Below are 19,290 nucleotides of genomic sequence, written 5' to 3'. Positions count from 1 at the left end.
ATTTGGTGGCACTCTCCCAATCTGGTGGCACTTTCCCAATCTGGTGGCACTCTCCTCCCTGGTGGGGACCGTGGCTGTCCCTGCCCCGTTCGAGCCAGGGCTGGACGAGCTCAGCTCTGCCTTCACCACCCTGGGACCTCTCTGCCTCCTGGAGGGCTCCAGGTGCTCACCTGTCCCGTGGTGGGAGAAGCAGTTTGGGCACCCTGGGGAGGAGCTGCCACTTTAAAAAATTCATTTTCTGCCTTTTCAGCCCCAAACCTGAGCTCAGGGTGGGCATACAGAGGGGTTTGGTTGGATTTGTAACCCCCAGGGCAGCTCTGGAAGAGTTTCCAGAGGCTGTGGGGAGCAGCAGAGGTGGCAGAGGGCTGGGAAAAAGGGGGTGACCCAAAAACCTGGAAAAGCAGGAGGGAATTTCGTGACTGTTTGGGGATTTTTGTGCTTGGAAAAAGAGGATGAGAAGGGAAAAAAAGGGATTTATGGAGTGTGATGTCTGTGCTGGTGTGAGATAAGTGAGGGGCCTGCTTGAGGTTGGAGATCCAGTGGTGCTTTCCTCATTTTTGTGAGAAATCAGAGGAGCTGAGGTCACCAGAAATCCTGGAATGGTTTGGGTTGGAGGGACCTTGGCAGGGACATCTTGCACTGCCCCAGGCTGCTCCAAGCCCCAGAATTCCAACCTGGCCTCGATGTAAAGACCTCATGGTGGAGCTTTGAGTGGAAAACTCTGATTGTTCCAAATTCCTGAAGTGGTGGAAAACTCTGATTGTTCCAAAATCCTGGAATTCCTGAGGTGGTGGAAACCTCTGATTGTTCCAAAATCCTGGAATTCCTGTAGTGGTGGAAAACTCTGATCCCAAAATCCTGGAATTGCTGCAGTGGTGGAAAACTCTGATCCCAAAATCCTGGAATTGCTGCAGTGGTGAAAACCTCGAATTCCAAAATCCTGGAATTCTTGAAGTGGTGAAAACCTCGAATTCCAAAATCCTGGAATTCCTGCAGTGGTGGAAAACTCTGATCCCAAAATCCTGGAATTGCTGCAGTGGTTCAGCCCCTGTGTAGAGCTGGATTTTGGATTTCCCATCCCTGTCTCTGTCCTCCTCACCTGTTGCCAGGTGATTTTTTTTTGCTTCATCTCCTCTGATTTTTCCACAAACTGGGAAAGGAACAGAACTAAAACCAATAAATCCAATTCCCTGCCTGCCCATTGTCACATTCAGGAAAAAAAAAAAAAAAGAAGAAAATAAAGAAAGCAAAGCTGGGAGAGAGAGAGAGCTTTGTCTTAAATATTAATTAGTCTGAGATTTACCCACTTAATTTGTACTTGACAATTAATTGCTGGGATTCAGAGAACTGGCAGAGCCCAGGCCTTGCCTTTGGTCCCCCCTGTTATCATCTGCTGCTGTTTGCTGGTGCCAAGAAAGGCCTGGATGAGAAGCCAGGGGACAAAGGAGCCGTTGTGCCCCAAACCTCGGTGACATTTGGAGTTTCTGAAAGTGAAACTCGCTCGAGTTTCAATCTTCCCCCCCAAAAATCGCTTCTGAAATGTTGTGTCTTGCACAATCCTGGTGCAAAATATCTTTTTCCTCCTTCAAAATACCTGAGCAGCCACTAATTAATTAATTAAAAAAAAAAACCCAACCAAAAGAGGTCAGGGGGATAAATAAATGTGTTTAATTTGGTGAATTCTCGCTCAGAGGGAGGGTTCATCTTTGTTTTAAGCTGGATTTTTCCTGGAAATTTTGCTCTGGATTCAGCTGATGGTTCCCATTGCAGCAGGGTTCAGGGTTAGGTTTTTGTGGAATGGGTGGGTAGGGATTGGCTGTGACGTTAAGGACAAAAAAAAAAGAAATTAAAAGAAAAAAAAAAAAAGGAGGAAATTCGGGCACGCTGTTAACGCCGAGACACAAAACAGGAAATTTAGTTAAGGGTTGTGCTTTTTCATCATTTATCCTGTGTTTTTCCCCCTCCTGACAGACAAGAAGGAGTTTTAAAGTACTTCAGCCTGGGTTGGGTCTGTACAGCTGAAAACATTCCCCAATTTCCACTTAAAAACGGATTTTTGGTGACTTTTCAGAAGCTGCAAAAGCCAAGAAACCTCAGCAGCTCCTGCTTTATTTTCATATTGGAGAAAACAGAGTTGTTTGGAAAAATAATCTGGCTCCTAATGGGAATGGGGGAGCAGGAAAACAGGCCCTGATTCCAGAGGGGGAAGGAAATTCCCCCTCTGGGCACCTCCAGCTCCCTCTCAGGTGCCAGCAGGGAGGTGACAACCAGGGATGGACACTCTGCTAACACCCCCCAAAAAAGCTTCTTTGTTTTACTCCCAACTTGTCCCCTCTGGAAATACAAAAGAAATTTATTTTTAAATCTATAGAATAGTTTGGAAAAGTTGTTTTTTTTTTTTTGTTTTTCAGCCCTGGAGGCATTTTGTCCTTTTCTGCCTCATCTGCTGTTAGAAAAACACCCAAGATTTAAACATTTCTGGGGTGGTTTAACCCCTCCAAAACTCCCCCTGAACGAGGATTTCTCTGGATGTGCTGCAGGAGCTGCTTTTGGGAGGTTTTTTGTGGGTTTTTTTGCTCATTTCCTCCACTCTGAGTTATTTCTCTTTTTTTTTTTCTTGCTGGCAAGGGCTGGGTGTTTATGCTCCATAAATCCTGACGTGGCCTGGCTGCTCCTCCGAGCGCTTGTGCTGCAATTCCCAACCAAAGATTGGGGATCTCATCAAACTTTTCTATCAGGGAGAGGAGCAAGGCCTGAGGGGCTCTTTATTTCCTATTTTTTAATTAAATCAAGACCTTTTGGTGAGGCTGAGAGGTGCTGGCTGTGTTTCCATCCTGGGAATTGTGTCCCTGGCTGGGGTCTCAGCATTGTGGGTGCTTCAGGATCCAGGTGGGTGAGCAGGGAGCTCCAGGTGCTGCATTTCCAGGATCTGGCAGCGTTTCCAAGGAGCTCCTCACTCCTGGGTCAAGATTGGAAATAATTTTTCCTGTACTCCATGAGTTCTGTGGGAGAATCCACGGAATTCTGCAAGTGTCAGGCAGATTTAATTGCACTAATCCCAATTAAACCTTGGCATTCCCATTGTTTGGGGTATGCAATCCTGATCCTTTGGCTTTTTTAGGATCATCTGGCTTCTTCCAGTGCTTTTCCTTCCAATTTTAATCCAGTTCTGCTTTCCCTCCAAATGCCAGGTGTTCCCTGGAGTTGTCCCAGGCCAGGTTGGGAACAGGAGCAGGTGTCCCTGCCATGGTGGCACTGGGATTTATTGGCACCTCCAACCCAAACCATTCCATGATTTTCCAGACCAGGGCTGTGTGTGGAGCTGTGCAGCCACGCTGGGGTTTTTTTTTTTTGGGAAACAAATCCACGATCCAGGCATTCCCAGCAGACATTCTGGCACAGGCAGCAGTGTGATCACAGATATGTCTTCATCTCTCCCAAGTTTATCCTGTTTCACTGAGCTGAGCTGGCTCCTGGTGCTCCAGCATCCCTCAGCTGAGCATTCCCTGCTCCTCTGAGTGAATTCCTCTCTCCTGGAAAAAAGGAGCTGGGAAGGGGCTGGAAAATCCCTGAGGGAAATGGGAAGGGGCTGGAGAATCCCTGAGGGAAATGGGAAGGGGCTGGAGAATTCCTGAGGGAGCCTGGAAGGGGCTGGAGAATCCCTGAGGGAAATGGGAAAGGGCTGGAGAATTCCTGAGGGAGATGGGAAAGGGCTGGAAAATCCCTGAGGGAGATGGGAAGGGGCTGGAGAATCCCTGAGGGAAATGGGAAGGGGCTGGAGAATTCCTGAGGGAGATGGGAAAGGGCTGGAGAATTCCTGAGGGAGATGGGAAGGGCTGGAGAATCCCTGAGGGAAATGGGAAGGGGCTGGAGAATTCCTGAGGGAAATGGGAAGGGGCTCAGCCTGGAGCAAAGCAGGATCAGGACATTCCCAATGTCCACAAGTCCCCAAAAGGAGGGGACAGGAGGGGCTGTGCTCCCAGGGGACACCAGGACAGGAGGGAGCAGCCCCAGGGTGGGACAGCAGCAGGAATTTCCTCATGGCAATGGTGGCCAGGCCTTGGAACTGCCCAGGGAGGTTTGGGGTCACCAATCCCTGGAGGTGTCCCAGGAGTCCCTGGAGGTGTCCCAGGTGTCCCTGGAGGTGGCACTCGGAGCTCTGGGCTGGTGACAAGGTGTGCATGGGGTACAGTGATGATCCCAGAGCTTTTTCCCAGTGAAATTCCCCCTTTGGATCCCAGTTTGGGGACTCCACTGCCCATCCCATGCTGTCAGTGCTGCAAACACAGATCTGGGAAAGGCAGCAAAATCCCAGCATTTTGGGGGATTTGCAACTCAAATTCCTTTCCCAGTGCTCCCAGAGCTTTAATCCTGACCCGTCCCAAGCAGCACCTGCCCTTGCTAGGGCTGGCATTGCCCACAGCATTTCTGCCAGAGCTGAAATCCAGAATTCCACCTGCATGGAGTTGGCTCTGGATGGCTCTGGGTGGCTGCCAGGATTAATCACAGGGCAGCACCAGCAACTCTGGGCCAGCAGCTCCAGGGGAACAATTCTGTCCCTGCAGCCCTGGGGCACGGAGGGTGGAGGACAAGGGAGGGCTGGCCCGGGGAATTCACCCTGGTGGCTGAGCTGGGAAGGGATTTTTGGGAATTGCAGAGGGGTAGAGGACAAGGGCTGGCTCCAGAGAATTTATCCTGGTGGTTGAGCTGAGAATGGATTTTTGGGAATTCATCCTGGTGGTTGAGCTGGGAATGGATTTTTGGAATTTTTCCTGGTGTTGCTGGGTGCAATGGCTGAGCTGGGAAGGGATTTTTGGGAATTGCAGAGGGGTAGAGGACAAGGGCTGGCTCCAGGGAATTTATCCTGGTGGCTGAGCTGGGAATGGATTTTTGGGAATTTATCCTGGTATTGTTGGGTGCGATGGCTGAACTGGGAATGGATTTTTGGGAATTTTTCCTGGTATTGTTGGGTGCGATGGCTGAACTGGGAATGGATTTTTGGGAATTTATCCTGGTGGTTGAGCTGGGAATGGATTTTTGGGAATTTATCCTGGTGGTTGAGCTGGGAATGGATTTTTGGGAATTTTTCCTGGTGGTTGAGCTGGGAATGGATTTTTGGGAATTGCAGAGGGATGGAGGAAAAGGGCTGGCTCCAGGGAATTTATCCTGGTGGCTGAGCTGGGAATGGATTTTTAGGAATTTTTCCTGGTGTTGCTGGGTGCAATGGCTGAGCTGGGAATGGATTTTTGGGAATTTATCCTGGTAGTTGAGCTGGGAATGGATTTTTGGGAATTTATCCTGGTGGCTGAGCTGGGAATGGATTTTTGGGAATTGCAGGGGGGGGGAGTGGAGCTGCCACGATTCCCACACCTGGGAGTGCCAGGATGGGCTGGGATGAGGCACCTGGAGCGGGTCAGTCCCTGATCCCAGCTCTCCTCCCCCTTTCCCTCTCTCTGATTGCTAATTAGCTCATTAACATTCCCTGCCTCATTATCCCACCCTCAGCCTTTCTTCCCAACAATCTGAGCCTTTCCAGAGGCTCCAGACTCTCACACTGGATTGAGCAGCTCCTGGTTGTGGTGCAGACCCAAATCCCACCCCCCACATCCATCATTTTTGGGGATACCCATGAAACCAGCTCAGAGTTCCATCCCATTTTGCTGGTTTTTGATTTATGGCAGTTCCTGGGGCCAATTCCCATTCCTGCTTTGCCAGGACAGAGGGAATCAGCATTTCCCTGCCTGCTGGTGAGGAATATCTTTGTGGCAGCCCAATTTAAGACTATTTTCCCCATTCCAACAGGGACTTTAATTCCATTTTAACACTCCCAGCCACTCATTAATGCTCTTTGCTGCGGAGAGTTTTGCCCTGTGGCAAAACTTTTAAAAAATTCTGTGATTTTTTTTTCTTTTTCCCCAATTTTTTTTTTTTTTTTTTTTTTTTTTTCTGTTAAGGTGTGAAAAACGCTGTTCTGGTGTTCTCTGGAAATAGTTCTCACCTTTGGAATAATACTGGAGAGAGGCAGAGCTGCTGAAAATAGCAGCAGCTGCCATAGGCCAGGATGGAGTTGTGTTGTCAGTCATGGGAACAGAAATCCAATTCCACCTGCAGATGAGCATTCCTGAAATAGAAGAGGGGTTGTCAACCACCAGAGGAGATGCATTGTGTGCATCCCTGGTGAGGGAGAAAAAAAAAAAAAAAAAAAAATCAATCAGATCCACGTTTTCCAGCGCTTTGGAAAACTTGGGAGAGTCCCAAGCTGCTTTTGGGGAGAGGTGGTTTGGCTAAAATTTGGTGCTTTGGAGGTAAATTTTGGGCAAAAGTGGCTGGGATTCCAGAGGGATTCTCAGAGGGAGGGTGGGGATGGCTCCAGGCTCTCAGGGAAGGTCGGTGCAGGGGCAGGAAGTTTTTATGGGAGGCTGAACAAAGCTGGGTAGGAAATGGATTCACAGCCAAGGCAGGGGGGCTGCGCCGCTCCCCCGAATTCCAGCACTCCCCAGGCATTCCAGGTCCAAATCCTCCATTTTCCCTGCAATTTCAGGATCCACAGAGCCTCTGCTGCAGCTGCTGTTCCTCCCCAAACTCCCCCCATCCATTTGATTCACCGTTTTTCCCCTGATTTATTCATCTCATCCTCGAAACTCCTGTCCCCTGCATAAACAAACCCTCCCTCCCTGGTGTTTGCCATGTGCAGGCTGCTGTAATTGTGGGTTTGGATTCCTGCTGGGACTGATTGTGTCGAGCTGATCCAAGTGCTGCTGCCCATGGATGGGCTTTGGGGCTGCTGATGAAAATAAAGCAGAATGGCTGGGTGGGAAGAGGGGTAGGCCTGGCCACCTTCCATTTCATTCCAGAACACAGATTGGAAAAGCTTTTGTCCACATCTATATTTTCCTGAATGTTCTCCTAGGTTTTATCCAAGCAGGAATATTTTTTTTTTTTTTCTCCTCCGTGCTCTTGGGGTGGTTGTAAATTCCAGGACTTGTAAAATTTGGTATTTCTGCATTTTTCCAAATCTCAAAGTTCAGTGGGATTATCCAAGGAAAAAAAGCCATTTTTGCCAGGTTTTGTTGAAATGAAATCAGGGATGCTGAGGGCTGGCAGTGCTCCTCATGCATTCCTTCCAGGATAACACCATGATCCTGGTTTAAATGTTGTTGTGGAGTAGGAAGTGGAGGAGCAATTCCAGGATTTAATAAATACCTGTCCCTAATGCCTGTGTGCCTTCCCACCAGCCCCAAGGGAGTGGGAATGACAAAGAATTCCAGGAGAAGAGCTGGATAAAGCTGCAGAAACTCTGTATAAATGTGCTGGGAAAAAAAAACCAAACCAAAAACTGGATTGGGAAGTGAGAGCTCATGAATCTGTCACCTCTGTCACCTCTCCAGGAATGGGAATTTGCTCCATTCCCTGGATTCCCAGCAGATCCTGCTCTAATCCAGGGCTATAAATACTCCCAGTTTGCCTTCCTGGCTGACAGGGATCTCAGTTTGGAGCAGGATTTTGTGGAATTCAAAGGATTTTTTGCTCTTTGAAGCTTTGTTGGTGGAGCTGGGAGTGAGGATGACCCAAGGAGAGCTGGGAGCCCATTCCTGCCAGGATCCTGGGGTATTTCCTGCTCTGAGGGATGGGACCCACACTCGGTGCTCCAGGGCTGGGAGGAGCTTCCCTCCAACCTCCTGAGCTGGTCCATCCTCAGGGACACGGATTTTCCAGCTTTGCCAGCTCCAGGAGGGGTTTTGGGAAGGAATTCCTCCCTGTGAAGGTGCTGAGGGAACAGGATGGGATTCCCAGAGCAGCTTTGGATCCTTGGGATTGTCCAAGGCCAGGCTGGAGCAACCTGGGGTAGTGGGAGGTGTCCCTGCCCTTGGAATGGGCTGGGTTTTGAGGTCCCTTCCCACCCAAACCATCCTGAGGCTCTTCCTAAATCCTGTTTAGGATCTGAGGATCCTAAATAGGATTTTTCTCCCAGTCCCACGTCCGTGATCCTGTCAGAGCAGCCCTGAGGGGTTTTGGTGTAAATCCCGAGGTTTGGGAGCTCAGAGCAGGCAGGAAAAGGCTCCCTTAAAGTCCCCTGAACTCCCACTGGGTTTCCTGTAATCCCAACTCATTTTCCTGAATTATTTCTGTGTGTGTGTGGGGCCAGCTCTGCCCCTCCCTGTGCCATGTCCTGGGGGATTTGTCCTTGTCCCCAGCAGGTCCTGGTGGCACCACAGGGCTCTGCAGGGGCATCCCTGGCACGGAGCTCCTGCTGCCACCTGGGTCCAGGGCCTGGCACCAGTTTCCCCAATTCCCAAACAAATGGATGGGTTTTCCCAATTCCTAAACAAATGGGTGGTTTTTCCCAGTTCCTAAACAAATTTATGAGTTTTCCCAGTTCCTAAACAAATGGATGGGTTTTCCCAATTCCCAGACAAATTGATGAGTTCTCCCAATTCTTAAACAAATTAATGGGTTTTCCAATTCCTAAACAAATGGATGGGTTTCCCCAGTTCCCAGACAAATGGATGGGTTTCCCCAGTTCCCAAACAAATGGGTGGTTTTTCCCAATTCCCAAACAAATTGATGAGTTTTCCCAATTCCTAAACAAATTTATGGGTTTTCCTAGTTTCCAAACAAATTAATGAGCTTTCCCAGTTCCTAGACAAATTGATGAGCTTTCCCAATTCCCAAACAAATGGATGGGTTTTCCCAATTCCTAAACAAATTTATGGGTTTTCCTAGTTTCCAAACACATTAATGAGTTTTCCCAATTCCCAGACAAATGGATGAGTTTTCCCAATTCCCAAACAAATGGATGGGTTTCCCAATTCCTAAACAAATTTATGGGTTTTCCCAGTTCCTAAACAAATTATTGGGTTTTCCCAATTCCCAGACAAATGGATGGGTTCTCCCAGTTCCCAAACAAATTTATGGGTTTCCCCAGTTCCCAAACAAATGGATGGGTTTCCCCAATTGTCATTGCTGCTGTTCCCCGCTGTCCCCAGGGCAGAGCCACAACAGGAGCAGACAAACATCCTGAGCTTCCTGGAGCCTGGGCCATCCCTGGCTCCCAGTGCATCCCTGCTGCAGGTGCTGCTCCCTGGCTGTTATCTGGGCTGCCTTTGGCTGTTAATGATTACACAGGAGCAGTTCCCTCTGGAGAGCTGAGCCTGGCGCTGCCCTGAGGCCTCCTGCAGCTCCAGCCCTGCTCCCCTGCTTGGCTTTTGTCATCCTTGGAGAAAAGCTGGGATCATAATTTGTATTCTCTGCTCCCTGTGGGGTTTTATTCCCTTACAATTCCAGCATGAACTGGGGGTTTCTCTGCTCAAAACAGAGGGATTGATTCTCTGCTGAGGAATGAAATCCCAGAGTCCCCACAAACCTGGCTGGGATATTTACCCTGGAGCCAGTGATGTTGGCAGGGCTGGGTTTTATCAGAGGGATAAATTAAACATTGGGAAGGGTTTTAGGGAAGCAGAGCCCTGTGACCACATCCTGGGCACTTGTTCCAAACAAAACCAGGAACTGGTGAGGTGTGAGAGTTGGGAGGCAGCCGGGATGTGGGGAGAACATGGGGATCTCTGCACAGCTCTGTGCCCTGCCCATGGGGATGAGGCTCCTCAGATCCTCAAACCCTTCCCTCAATTCCCTCCTTTTCCTTTGCTTCTGCTGTGCTGGGGGCTCAAATTCTGGGTTTTTTTTTTTTTTTTTTTTTCCCTTTGCAGATGTCATTCTCTGCCACCTGACAAAGGAACAGAATGCAGCAATTTTCCCTAACCTAAATAGTGGCTCTGTATTTCCAGCTCCCCTGGAACTGGAATTAATTTAGTGTGTGGGCTTTTTAATTGGCTCGTTGTGGGGAGGAACAGAAGATGAAATGCTGCAGCTCTGCCTTCCTCTTCCCTTTCTTTCCTTAAGTCTTTGTCACTCTCCTTGTCTCTCACTTCCATGAGGCGCTCAGGTTATTTTTCCCTGGTTTTCTTTTGTTGAAACTCCCCTGTGCCAGCCTCAGGAGTGTCATGGATGGAGCGGCTTCCTTCACAGGGGACAAATCCCCTGTGGCTGCGGGAGGGAATGGGAGTTGTGGGGAGGGATGGGATGGATGATGGACGGACGGACATGGGGATGGATGGATGGACGGACATGGGGATGGATGGAGGGATGGAGGGATGATGGAGGAATGGACTGATGGAGGAAGGGAAGGATGGATGGAGGGATGGATGATGGAGAGATGGATGAAGGGATGATGGATGGATGACTGATGGAGGGATTGATGCATGGATCCATGGATGGATGGATGGATGGATGGACGGACACAGGGATGGATGGATGGATCCATGGATGGACGGACACAGGGATGGATGGATGGATGGATAGAGGGAAGGATGGACACAGGGATGGATGGATGGATGGATGGATGGATGGATGGATGGATGGATGGATGGATGGATGGATGGAAGGAAGGACGGACACAGGGATGGATGTGGATGGATGGATGGATCCATGGATGGGTGATGGATGGAGGGATGGACACGGGGATGGACAGATTGATGATGGTTGGGGGATGAATGGATCCATGGATGGATGGATGGACAGATGGATGGACGGAGGGATGGGTGGGAGATGGATCCATGGATGGATGGATCCATGGATGGATGGATGGATGGGTGGATGGATGGATGATGGATGATGGATGCATGGACGGATGGAGGGATGGACAGATTGATGATGGATGGATGGATGGATTATGGATGGATAGATCCATGGATGGATGATGGATGGATGGATGGATGATGGATGGATGGATGGATGGATGGATGGATGGATGGATGGATGGATGGAGGGATGGATGGATGGATTCATGGATGGATGATGGATGGATTATGGATGGATAGATCCATGGATGGATGGAGGGATGGATGGATCCATGGATGGATGGATGGATGGATCCATGGATGGATCCATGGATGGATGATGGATGGATGGACAGAGGGATGGATGGATGGATGGATGGATGGATGGATGGATGGATGGACAGAGGGATGGATGGATGGATGGATGGATGGATGGATTCATGGATGGATGATGGATGGATGGATGGATGGATGATGGATGGATGATGGATGGATGGATGCATGGATGGATGATGGATGGACAGAGGGATGGATGGATGGATGGATGGATGGATTCATGGATGGATGATGGATGGATGATGGATGGATGGATGATGGATGGATGGATGATGGATGGATGGATGGATGGATGGATGGATGGATGGATGGATGGATTCATGGATGGATGATGGATGGATGGATGGATGGATGGATCCATGGATGGATGGATGGATGGATGGATGGATGGATGGATCCATGGATGGATGGACAGAGGGATGGATGGATGGCATCCCTCGTTCCGATGGAGCCATCTTCAGACTCAGATATGGAATTGCACAGCCTGGGAGCTGCCAGGTTTCCCCCCCACCAAAAATTTCTCTGTTGGAATCAATGTGTTCAAAGCCAGGTCTAAGTTGGTAGAAATTGGGGTTTTTTATTCCATGGATGAGCATGGAGAAAGCCTCAAGTGCCACCTGCATCATCCTCTCCTGTGAGGACTTTTAGGATTTCATCCCCCCTCCAAAAAAATCTCCAAGGCAGGTCCTGAACATATTGAAATGTAAATAAACCACCCCAAAGGACACACATTTAAATCCATTTGGAGTGGGCTGGATTCCAGCAGGCAGAAAACAGGGAAAACACAGGGAAAAAATGGGCTGCTGGAAATGGGGGAAAAGGTGTGAGGTGCTTTAAATAAATAGTTCAGGAATGGGCTGGGTTCCAGCAGGGAAAAAACAGGGAAAACACAGGGAAAAAATGGGATGATGGAGATGGGGGAAAAGGTGTGAGGTGCTTCAGCTGGTGGGCTCAAACCTGGTATTGAGAGGAGCTGGAATTCCCTGCAGGATCCTTTCAATTGCTGAAGATTCTCTCTTTTATTTTATTTTCTTTTATTTTAGGAGATTTGTCCTTTCCCCCCTGCAGCGAGCGCCCTGTGTGCCAGAGGAGCTGGGGACACCTGCCCAGGTAGGTGCCAGCAGCACCCACAGACACCCAAACACCTCCTGAGCCCCAGATCAGGGCATTTCCCACCTGGAATTCGGGTGGGAAGGATCCTAAAGCCCATCCAGTCCCTTCCTTTCCACCATCCCAGGGTGCTCCAAGCCCCTTCCAGCCACACTGTCCATGGTCACCTGTGCCAGGTGGGCACTGGGGGCTGTCCCTCCTCTGAGAGGTGGTGGCCAGGCCCTGGGGACACACAGAAATCTGGTGTGGAGCTGCTGCCTCTGGCTGCAATGATTCTTCATGAAACAATTCCATTCTTTTTCCTGGAACTGGCTGATCCTGCAGCTCCCTTCCATCCCAGACCCCTCTGTGACACCACAACACCGCCACTCTTTAGGTGGTTCAATATTCTAAAGTTTAGAATTTAAAATTTTAAAATTAAAATTCTAAATTTTAAAAAAGATCTCAGAGTTTTGATAGGAAGATCCAGAGGTTCATCAGGGTCGTGAGTCACTGACCTGCCTCAGGAGCAGCTCCAGAGGGGTTCCCCCGTTCCTCCAAGCAGTGCCCAGCCAGGCCACAGTTGGTTCTTGAGCAGAAATCATTTTTTAGGAGATTCCAGCGGGTTTTTGTCCTCAGCCCCGGCTTTAGGCTGGGTTTGGAGTCTCCAAGAGAGGGCACTGTGTCCCTGGCAGTGGAGCCGTGGAGGAGCTGCCAGCCCCGAGCTCCTCATCCCAGGGAGCCGAGTAATTAACTGAGACACTCATTAGCAGCTGCTTTGGGGGCTGGACATCCTCATGTGACCGCTGCTCCTTTCCCTCCATCCCTGGCAGAGCTTTCTCTTGCCTCACTTTCCTAAAAAACAAACCCAAAAATGTCCCTTCCTTGTCCATTTTGCCCTGATTTGTGCACTTGGGGTGTCCTTCAGGAGGGGACAGATGTGGGGTCCCTGAGAGCCTCACTGGGAGTCAGAGATTTCATCCAAACCAGGAGCAAAACAGAGAGAAAAAAAAAGAGGAAAACTCAGGGAGGTTTTTCTTGTTGTAATTTCTTACGGGAAATATTCGTGCTCCAGCCCAGAGCAAATCTTTGTTCACAATTTTTATGGAAATGTGGAAGGGGGAATTTTCATTTCTCCAGCCCTGGGTGCTGAGGAGGGACCTGAGGAGGATTTGAAGCTCTGCTCTGGGTGTTTTGGGGTGGTTGCCCTGGTGCCATTGTTGGATAATTTGCTATTTATAGGGGGATATTTTTAGGGATGTGACAAGTCTGGCTGTGGACCTGGATTTGGGGATATTTATGGTGCACAAAAGGGGCAGAATTGAACCTGTGGTGCTGAGGGGATTTAATGCTGGGCATCCAGAGAGACACCCAGGGGTTGGAGCCAGGGCTGGGAAAGGGCTGGAGAATTCCTGAGGAAAATGGGAAGGGGCTGGAGAATTCCTGAGAGAGCTGGGAAGGGGCTGGAGAATTCCTGAGAGAGCTGGGAAGGGGCTGGAGAATTCCTGAGGGAAATGGGAAGAGGCTGGAGAATCCCTGAGGGAGCCTGGAAGGGGCTGGAGAATTCCTGAGGGAGCTGGGAAGGGGCTGGAGAATCCCTGAGGAAGATGGGAAGGGGCTGGAGAATCCCTGAGGGAAATAGGAAAGGGATGGAGAATTCCTGAGGGAAATGCCTGGAAGGGGCTGGAGAATCCCTGAGGGAAATGGGAAAGGGCTGGAGAATCCCTGAGGGAAATGGGAAGGGGCTGGAGAATCCCTGAGGGAAATGGGAAAGGGCTGGAGAATTCCTGAGGGAGATGGGAAGGGGCTGGAGAATCCCTGAGGGAAATGGGAAAGGGATGGAGAATTCCTGAGGGAAATGGGGAGGGGCTCAGCCTGGAGCAAAGCAGGATCAGGACATTCCCAATGTCCACAAGTCCCCAAGAGGAGGGGACACCAGGAGGGTCCCAGGGGACACCAGGACAGGAGGGAGCAGCCCCAGGGTGGGACAGCAGCAGGAATTTCCTCATGGAAATGGTTGTTAAACCTTGGGAGGAGAATGATCCCATGCTCCTGATTTCCCCCCCTTTTTAATCTCTTTGTGGTGCCATTAAGACTCTCCCACACTTTTCTGATTTTTAGGAGCAGCTTTTCATGCTCTGAGTTCTCCCCCCATTCCTGAAGTGACACAAATCCCCCTTTTTTGGGAATTTATATCCTGCAGAAATGGAGCTGCCCTGGCTCAGGAGTCACTGATGGATCCCATTTCCCAGGGGTCATTAAGACATTTAATTTTTTCACTAATTGCCTGTATAAAATTGCTGATCCTGGAAGATTGAGGCCACTTGTGTAACACAAACCACATTGAAACAACCTCAGAAGTTGCTCTGAGGTGAAACAGCCACATTTAAACCCAAACCTTGCCTCCAAATCCTTCCTGTGGATATTTCCCTGTTTTCTGTGCTGAACTTTTCCCAGCTGGAAGGAAAAATGGGAATATCTCCACCCTGGGGAGTGTTTGGTCCATCAGGATTCTTTTTGTGGGGTGTTTTTAGGGATTTTAACCAACCTGATACTTAATATTTTACTGGAGAAATCCCCAAATTGTTGGAGGAATAACTCTGCAGCCTTCAGCTGCTCTGCAGAGCAAATTCCTGCTGGCTTTTCCAGCAGCCCTCCAGGAATCCCAAACCTCAGCATCCCTCTGGTATTTACAGTGTCAGGAATTCCCTCAGCCAGATCCTCTTTCACCTCCTCTTCCCCTTCCACGCAGTTCTTGGGGTGCATTTCAAAATTCCTCCCATTTTTGGGATGTTCTTGTGTGCATTTCAAAATTCCTGCTGGTTTTGGGATGTTCTTGGTGTTCATTTCAAAATTCCTCCCATTTTTGGGATGTCCTTGGTGTGCATTTCAAAATTCCTCCCATTTTTGGGATGTTCTTGGTGTGCATTTTAAAATTCCTGCTGTTTTTGGGATGTTCTTGTGTGCATTTCAAAATTCCTCCCATTTTTGAGATGTTCTTGGGGTGTATTTTAAAATTCCTGCTGGTTTTGAGATGTTGGTGTGGATTTTAAAATTCCTGCCCTTTTTGAGATGTTCTTGGGGTGCATTTCAAAATTCCTCCCGTTTTTGAGATGTTGGTGTGGATTTTAAAATTCCTCCCATTTTTGGGATGTTCTTGGTGTGGATTTTAAAATTCCTCACATTTTTGAGATGTTCTTGGTGTGGATTTTAAAATTCCTGCCCTTTTTGAGATGTTCTTGGTGTAGATTTTAAAATTCCTGCCCTTTTTCAGATGTTCTTGTGTGCATTTCAAAATTCCTCCCATTTTTGAGATGTTGGTGTGGATTTTAAAATTCCTGCCCTTTTTCAGATGTTCTTGGAGTGCATTTCAAAATTCCTCCCATTTTTGGGATGTCCTTGGTGTGGATTTTAAAATTCCTCCTGGTTTTGAGATGTTGGTGTGGATTTTAAAATTCCTGCCCTTTTTGGGATGTTCTTGGTGTGGATTTTAAAATTCCTGCTGGTTTTGAGATGTTCTTGGTGTTCATTTCAAAATTCCTCCCATTTTTCAGATGTTCTTGTATGCATTTCAAAATTCCTCCCATTTTTCAGATGTTGGTGTGGATTTTAAAATTCCTGCCGTTTTTGAGATGTTCTTGTGTGCATTTCAAAATTCCTCCCATTTTTGAGATGTTCTTGGGGTGTATTTTAAAATTCCTGCCATTTTTGGGATGTTCTTGGTGTTCATTTCAAAATTCCTCCCATTTTTGAGATGTTGGTGTAGATTTTAAAATTCCTCACATTTTTGGGATGTCCTTGGTGTGGATTTTAAAATTCCTGCTGGTTTTGGGATGTTGTCAATGATAGAAGAGATCCCATTTGGATCCTGGCCGAGGCTTTGGGCTGAAATAATTCAATAATTCCATTAAACCTCAGGAGCAGGGAAGGGGATTGTCCCTGGTTTGATCTGGTTGGAATTGCTGCAGGCATTTGCTAAAACTGGAGGATTTAAATACAAATTTCATTTTTTTGTTGCTGTTTTGCCCTCTAAAATGAAGAAAAGGTGGGGTTTTTTATTTCTTTTTAGATGAAAGGAAGCTGGAAAGTCAAAACCATCCCTGGAGTACCCTGAGCAGGAGGAGCTGCTGCTCCAGCACAGTTTGTTCCATTAGCATGGGGACATTTTACAAATCTCATTTTCCAAACAACTCCTGGAAATTGGCATCCCAGAAGCAAAGAACTCTTTTAAAAATAGCTCTGAAATGAGCCCTGTTGTTTCCATGGCCCCTTGTCCTGAGGATGCCTGAAACTCTGGAGGGCTTTGAGGAGATTGTGCCCAGCAGAATCCCCAAACATTTCCTGAGGAATGAGCTCCTGCTGCTGGAATGCTGCAGGGTTTATTTTAAATCTTTTTTTTCCCCCTATTTTGCTCAGAGGAAAAGCAATTCCCGAGCAGGAATGCCTGAGGGGGTTGGAAAAAAAATCCTTTGGAATATCCCAGGTGGGGAAATGTGTGCAGCTCCTTTTCCTTGGATCCACATTTGAACTCCACTTCTGCAATAATCTGATTTATTTCCCCTAGTCTGGAATTTCACCTTTTCCACCCCACACACACAGATCCACCTGTGCACAGCTGTGTGAAATCCCAAAATTCCTGAGCCTCCCAGGGGCGGGATTTGCTTTTGGAAAGATTTTAAAATGCCAGGTGTGGTCACTCAGGTGCTGTGAGCTCAGATCCCTGGGGGTGTGAGTGAATCCTGCAGGCCCTTTTTGCTTCCCTCTCCTCCAATTCTTCCCTTTTTAAAACTTCAAAAAATATTCCAGAGCCAGTTGCCAGCACAGACTTCCCAGTGAACTTCCAACAGTCAATGAGTGCTGGCTGCAGCAGCTGTTCCCAAAAAAAACCCAAAAAAACCCAAAAAAAACCCCAAAAAAACCCAACTGGAAAAGGGCACAGGGAAAGAAGGATCTGCTCATCCCTTGGAGGAGCTCCCAGGGAAAAGTTCACGTTTGAAGCTCTGCCCTGGGTGTTTTGGGGTGGTTGCCCTGGTGCCATTGTTGGATAATTTGCTATTTATAGGGGGATATTTTTAGGGATGTGACAAGTCTGGCTGTGGACCTGGATCTGGGGATATTTATGGTGCACAAAAGGGGCAGAATTGAACTTGTGGTGCTGAGGGGATTTAATGCTGGGAGTGAGCTGAGCAGCCAGAGAGACAGCCAGGGAATGGAGCCAGGGCTGGGAAGGGGCTGGAGAATTCCTGAGGGGGCTGGAGAATTCCAGGGACAGAGAGTTCCTGCAGCACAGAATTCCAGGGACACAGAGTTCCAGGGACACAGAATTCCTGTAGTACAAAATTCCTGCAATACAGCATTCCAGGGGCACAGAATTCCAGGGGCACAGAATTCCAGTAGCAGAGAATTCCTTGCAGCACAGAATTCTTGCATTACAGAATTTCAGGGACACAGAATTCCAGGGGCACAGAACTCCTGCAGCCCAGAACTCCTGCAGCAAAGAATTCCAGGGACACAGAATTCCAGGGCCATGGAATTCCAGGGCCATGGAATTCCTGCAGCACAGAATTTCAGGGACACAGAATTCCTGCAGCAAAGAATTCCTGTAGTACAAAATTCCTGCCATACAGCATTCCAGGGACACAGAATTCCTGCAGCACAGAATTCCAGGGACAGAGAATTCCAGGGACAGAGAATTCCTGCTGTACAAAATTCCTGCAGCACAGAATTCTTGCATTACAGAATTCCAGGGACACAGAATTCCTGCAGCACAAAATTCCTGCAGCACAGAGTTCCAGGGACACAGAATTCCAGGGACACAGAATTCCAGGGGCACAAAATTCCTGCAGCACACAATTCCTGCACACACAATTCCTGCTGCACACAATTCCTGCACACACAATTCCTGCTGTACACAATTCCTGCACACACAATTCCTGCTGTACACAATTCCTGCTGTACACAATTCCTGCACACACAATTCCTGCTGTACACAATTCCTGCACACACAATTCCTGCACACACAATTCCTGCACACACAATTCCTGCACACACAATTCCTGCTGTACAGAATTCCTGCTGTACACAATTCCTGCTGTACACAATTCCTGCTGTACACACAATTCCTGCTGTACACACAATTCCTGCACACACAATTCCTGCACACACAATTCCTGCACACACAATTCCTGCTGTACACAATTCCTGCTGTACACAATTCCTGCACACACAATTCCTGCTGTACACAATTCCTGCACACACAATTCCTGCACACACAATTCCTGCTGTACACAATTCCTGCACACACAATTCCTGCACACACAATTCCTGCTGCACACAATTCCTGCAGCACAGAATTCCTGCACACACAATTCCTGCACACACAATTCCTGCTGTACACACAATTCCTGCACACACAATTCCTGCTGTACACAATTCCTGCTGTGCACAATTCCTGCACACACAATTCCTGCTGTACACAATTCCTGCTGTACACAATTCCTGCACACACAATTCCTGCTGCACACACAATTCCTGCTGTACACAATTCCTGCTGCACACAATTCCTGCTGTACACAATTCCTGCACACACAATTCCTGCACACACAATTCCTGCTGTACACAATTCCTGCTCTACACACAATTCCTGCACACACAATTCCTGCACACACAATTGCTGAAGGACACAATTCCTGCACACACAATTCCTGCTGTACACAATTCCTGCACACACAATTCCTGCACTCACAATTCCTGCACACACAATTCCTGCACACACAATTCCTGCACACACAATTCCTGCTGCACACAATTCCTGCTGTACACAATTTGCTGCACACAATTCCTGCACACACAATTCCTGCTGCACACAATTCCTGCTGTACACAATTTGCTGCACACAATTCCTGCACACACAATTCCTGCAGCACACAATTCCTGCTGTACACAATTCCTGCTGTACACAATTTGCTGTACACAATTCCTGCAGCACACAATTCCTGCACACACAATTCCTGCTGTACAGAATTCCTGCACACACAATTCCTGCACACACAATTCCTGCACACACAATTCCTGCACACACAATTCCTGCTGTACACAATTCCTGCTGCACACAATTCCTGCTGCACACAATTCCTGCACACACAATTCCTGCTGTACACAATTCCTGCTGTACACAATTTGCTGTACACAATTCCTGCACACACAATTCCTGCTGCACACAATTCCTGCACACACAATTCCTGCACAC

The 19,290-nt window shown here is 48.3% G+C and overlaps 1 protein-coding gene across 1 annotated transcript in view; it reads left to right on the top strand.

The window, feature by feature from the left end:
• GNG7 (G protein subunit gamma 7) overlaps positions 1-19,290 on the top strand; it is a 49,451-nt gene that overhangs the window by 4,379 nt on the left and 25,782 nt on the right. Inside the window, exon 2 of the mRNA XM_054650428.2 lies at positions 11,996-12,062. The gene's annotated coding sequence lies outside the window, so the exon portion shown is untranslated. The remainder of the gene's footprint in view (positions 1-11,995; positions 12,063-19,290) is intronic.

The sequence above is a fragment of the Agelaius phoeniceus genome, chromosome 29, assembly GCF_051311805.1.
Source record: "Agelaius phoeniceus isolate bAgePho1 chromosome 29, bAgePho1.hap1, whole genome shotgun sequence".
In the NCBI taxonomy this organism is placed as follows: Eukaryota; Metazoa; Chordata; class Aves; order Passeriformes; family Icteridae; genus Agelaius; species Agelaius phoeniceus.
The sequence above is the reverse complement of the archived record's forward strand: the minus strand, read 5'-3'. Positions and strand labels throughout refer to the sequence as shown.